The 5285-nt window shown below is 35.0% G+C and overlaps 1 long non-coding RNA gene across 1 annotated transcript; it reads left to right on the top strand.

Annotated features, from left to right (window-relative positions):
* Nucleotides 1-1711: 1711 nt before the first annotated feature.
* On the top strand, nt 1712-4869 carry LOC127935054 (uncharacterized). Its single transcript, XR_008147962.1, has 3 exons — nt 1712-2376; nt 2489-2583; nt 4373-4869. It is a non-coding gene; the product is annotated as an uncharacterized LOC127935054 (long non-coding RNA).
* Nucleotides 4870-5285: the final 416 nt, after the last annotated feature.

Here is a 5285-nt window from a genome sequence, read left to right as displayed (position 1 = left end):
TCAAACAACGAATATTATTAACAGCAATTATTATGATGCAATAAAACTTATAGCAAAATTGGGTAGTTCTGTATGTTGTTTCAGGGTTGGCGTCATCTGAGGTCCTCGGAGGGGTAGACATCATCTCTTTTCGCAGGTGTTCTGGATCCAGACTGGAGCTTGTGTAAATCCTGGTTACCACAGAATGTCAATCCCATGGCAGAAACAGACAAACAAATAGAGACATAATTAGAGAAGCTTCTGTTCCAACCAAGTAAAATTTATTTGTTTCAGCCAAGCTAAAGAATAATAATGCACATTTGATCAGATATAACACAGTCCATGATTGTGAGATTAATTTGAATGCTTGGCCAAAGAGATTAATCTTTAATCTAGATTTAAGCAGAGGGAGTTTCTGAACCCTGAACATTAACAGGAAAGCAATTTCAGAGTTTGGGAGTCAAATGTGAAAAAGCTCTACCTCCTTTAGTGGACTTTGCTATTCTAGGTACTACCAAAAGTTTTGTGACCCTTAGGGAGTGTGATGGATTGTAGCATGGTAGAAGACTAGTTAGGTACGCAGGAGCTAGACCATTAAGGGCATTGCAGGTAAGTAATAATATTTTGTAACTGATATGAAACTTAATGAGTAGCCAGTGCAGAAATAAATGCCCTTCTTCAAATTGTCTTTTCTTCAAAGATTCCAGATAGCATTAATAATAATAAAGAAATGTTTCTTAAGAACCAAATAAACAATGATTTCGGGAAGGATCATGTGACACTGAAAACTAGAATGGCATGCTAAAAATAGCTTAGCTTTCCCATCACAGGAATAAATGACGTAAAAATAAAACATTACTTTAAATTGTAGTAATGCTTCACAGTTATATGTTTTTATTCCAATAACTGCAGCCTTGGGAGACTTATTTCAAAACCATGAAAAAAATCTTACTCATCATAAACTTTTAAACTCTATGCGTATAATTATACAATTAAATGATAGACCTCTGTTACAACCTATCACAGTGACAATGTAAACAAAACTCATTTAAACAGAAACAATGGGATGATAGAAATTCCATAGTGAATGAAAAAACAAATGAATGCAATACTTATGACATTACCTTATTTTATTGTTTAACTTCAATTAGCCCACAACTCCACACATCTTCAGGCAATGCCCAACCTTTGGCTTCCCAAGATGTAATTTCAATGACTACTGAACTTCCAGCCAATCAGCAACCTTTGTAAACCCTTTTTTTTTTGTTGGCAAGAAGACAGCAAAGGGAATCCTTGTTGTGCTTCTAATAAGCATTGATTTGCTCATGTAACTTGACAGGGAAGTCACCAAACAGTAAATGGGTATTTTTAATACAGATGACTGTTTGAATGGGGATGAGGATTTTAGACAGTGTAGAGCAGACCAGTTTGGACCTGATCTGAACCAGATACATTAAGACTGCTGCTTGACGTGCCGAGGCATTTAGTAAATCCTGAAGCGAAAGAGAAAGAAACAGACAAAGGGAATGTGGCTTCATATTTTGTGGACTTCCATCAAATATGGAGTGGATGGGAAATGGCATCAGAGAGCGATAGAAGGCCAGCTGTCTGGGTTGAGTGAATCAGCCCATGCTGGCAGATGAACAGGTAACAGAAGATCGCCTCCCAGCACTTGTCACTCCATCCTTTATGGGAAGGCGAGGCGTTTCTTGCTCTGCACTGTAAAAAATAATTCAGTGGCTTAGTAAATTTCACAAAAATAAAGAGCTATATTTACTTAATAAAATCTTTTGAAATCATTTAAGTGATATTTTGAGTGGGTCAGGTTAAAAATAATAATTAAAAATCCAACAAATAATTTCTCTAAAATTTACATATATTATTTAAGTTTATTTAATGAAAATAAATAAGTATTTAACTAACTAATTATATTTTTAACATACCCTCAATATTTCTGGTGAATTCTAATATAAATATTTGATAATTATTTACTTGTACTGATCTGTTTTAGAAACTAAAATTATTAAGTATTTCCTACCAATTTTCCTAAATAAAGTTCCAGCTTAATAAAAAACGGTTTAAATAAATTAAGTAAATTTCGCGGCTAAAGTGATCACGTGTGCAGCTCCGCAGGAAAAAAAAAATCTGCTTTCCTCAGCAGAGACGTCGACTAACCATACTCCTCACAACTCCTGGTTAAGTAAGGTTAGTCAGCTAATCCTACTTACGTTTGTAACACTTTATTATAAAGTTAATAATTATTAAGCATTTCCTAACAATTGTCTTTGTATTTTACGTCATCTTCAACAAGTTTCGTAACTTAATCGAGGTCACCTGAAGGACGGCGTTCCTGAGTTTCCTCAGCAACGGCAAGACCCGCACTCCTCTCATATCGGGGTACGTTATGTAATTTAGCCAGCTTAAACTAAATATGTTTGTGATGTTTAATTCAGAAGTTAATTATTAAGGATTTCCTAACAATTGTGTTTGTATTTTGCGACATCTTAAGAAGTTTAACGAGTTTCGCGGCTCAAGCAAGAGGCACCTGTCACTGAAGGACTGCTTTTCTCAGCAACGACGTGAACAGCATTACTCGAATTTCCTGTAAGTAGTCATTTTATAACGATGTATATTTGCAATACTTTATTCAAAAGTTGATTAAACATTGACCGTGTGTACGTGTACATAACAGTGTAGTTTTCTAAGTTAGTTAGTGGGGCAGCGATATGTATGTTAGGGTTTTTTTTTGGAGTGGATTAACTTTCGTACTATTTGGATCACCGTTTAACCGCCATTTGAAAGTCTAACGATAAGTGTACCGTGGTCCAGCAACTATAACTATACATGCCCAATGGAAAACGATTTTGTACAGGTTCCCCTTTGGGGTCAGTGGCTTGTCAAAAGGGAACACATCATTTATGAACTTTCAAATGACATTCTGTCTTGTAAAAAGCATCATAATTACTACATGAACTCAAGTATGAGCTCTTAAATAACCACTAAAAATACGCCATGCAAAAGTATTTAAAATGGCGTGGACATAACATAGACTGGTGCGTTTTAATCAGCTCCCACTATAGGGAGTCAGCCAGTTTAAGGCCTGCTCCGTTGTAAAATCATTCTAGTGCACTGAAACCTAGATCACATACAATATCGGTCAAAAGTTTGAAAACAGTAAGCTTTTTAATGTTTCTAAAATAAGTTTCTTAAGCTCATTAAGCTTGCATTTATTTAAAAAAAAAAATAATGCAGAAAAAACAACCGTCTATTATCCCCCCCTACCCTCTATGGCTATTTGGCTGGTAATTTTTTTAGGGTTACTCGCCAGACTGATATAATATTTATATACACACACACACACACACACACACACACATATATATATATATATATATATATATATATATATATATATATATATATATATACACATACATACATACATATATACATTAAAGCCGAATTTTCATTCCATTACTCCAGTCACCGCAGCTGTTTCAAAACAAATCCAGACCTGGTGGGTATTGAAGGACAGCGGAGGCTGGGGGAGGGGTACATTGTTTTAATTTTAATTAAAGTAATATTTTTGTTCCCTGAAACAGATCAGTTTAATTTTGCATCCTTAAATAGTTTGATAGAAATTTCACAAATATATTATGTGTATTATAAATAAACAATTTGTTAGTCAAATACTAAATTGTTTTAGTGGAAAAAAAAAGATAAAATATAACTGTACATTTTAGATAAAATTAACTGTTGTATTTTTAGTCAATTATTATGTTTACATTTATGTATTTGGCAGATGCTTTTATCCAAAGCAACTACATTGCATTTCAAGGTACACATTTACAATCTTATAATATTCAGAGATTTTATTAAGTTCATAAAGTTAAATATTACTGTAATATTTACTAAGCCACAGAATTATTTAGAGGGTTAAGGGTTGAGTGTGAGGGTTAATGCAATGCATATTTTTTTTCAAGTAGTGCAATTAAACAAGCTTTTTTGTTTCAAAACCATTAGTCATTTTACTTAAATATTAAATATGTTTATAAAGAAATTGGTTGAAATAATGCGGACCTCAATAAAAGCCTATAGCATTGATTTAAAGCATAGAAGCTCACAGTTAGTCTCTTTTCATTTTTCTTTTAGGTTTATTGTTAAAAATAAATGTCCCTATGTAGAAAATTAACCTGTCCTCTTGTTAAGAAGAATGCTGTTAATTTTTGCAACTCCTCCCCCTAGTAAACTTTGTTTGAGATTTTACCTATCGTATGGTCCAACAGAATGTTTGCTTGTTCAGGTGCTATTTGTTTTGTGTATTTATCGCTTTCTTGTAACATTCAGGTTTGAATGTTAGCTCTAACCAGTTATCTTTAAAATTTGCCTGTAGGGTTCAGCTGATCTACCCGTCTTCGTACAAGTAGAGTTGGCAGAGGAGGTCATACAAATCTACATCCTTCGGGACAATGATGGGGCAGTCAGCGATGTAGGAGTTGTGATTGAGGGCATCACTGTCCTCCGCAGTCTTGGGAATCTAAGCAGAGCCTGCTGCTATCTTTTGGGAGTCACGTATGCATTGGATTTGAGATATCCCAAGACCCACAAATACAGGTCCTTCTCAAAAAATTAGCTTATTGTGATAAAGTTCATTATTTTCCATAATGTAATGATAAAAATTAAACTTTCATATATTTTAGATTCATTGCACACCAACTGAAATATTTCAGGTCTTTTATTGATTTAATACTGATGATTTTGGCATACAGCTCATGAAAACCCCAAATTCTCAAAACATTAGCAAATTTCATCCGACCAATAAAAGAAAAGTGTTTTTAATACAAAAAAAAAAGTCAACCTTTAAATAATTATGTTCAGTTATGCACTCAATACTTCGGGAATCCGTTTGCAGAAATGACTGCTTCAATGCGGCGTGGCATGGAGGCAATCCGCCTGTGGCACTGCTGAGGTGTTATGGAGGCCCAGGATACTTCGATAGCAGCCTTAAGCTCATCCAGAGTGTTGGGTCTTGCGTCTCTCAACTTTCTCTTCACAGTATCCCACAGATTCTCTATGGGGTTCAGGTCAGGAGAGTTGGCAGGCCAATTGAGCACAGTAATACCATGGTCAGTTAACCATTTACCGGTGGTTTTGGCACTGTGAGCAGGTGCCAGGTCATGCTGAAAAACAAAATCTTCATCTCCATAAAGCTTTTCAGCAGATGGAAGCATGAAGTGCTCCAAAATCTCCTGATAGCTAGCTGCATTGACCCTGCCCTTGATAAAACACACTGGACCAACACCAGC

The sequence above is a fragment of the Carassius gibelio genome, chromosome A19 (assembly GCF_023724105.1).
Source record: "Carassius gibelio isolate Cgi1373 ecotype wild population from Czech Republic chromosome A19, carGib1.2-hapl.c, whole genome shotgun sequence".
NCBI classification, from domain to species: Eukaryota; Metazoa; Chordata; class Actinopteri; order Cypriniformes; family Cyprinidae; genus Carassius; species Carassius gibelio.
The sequence above is the reverse complement of the archived record's forward strand: the minus strand, read 5'-3'. Positions and strand labels throughout refer to the sequence as shown.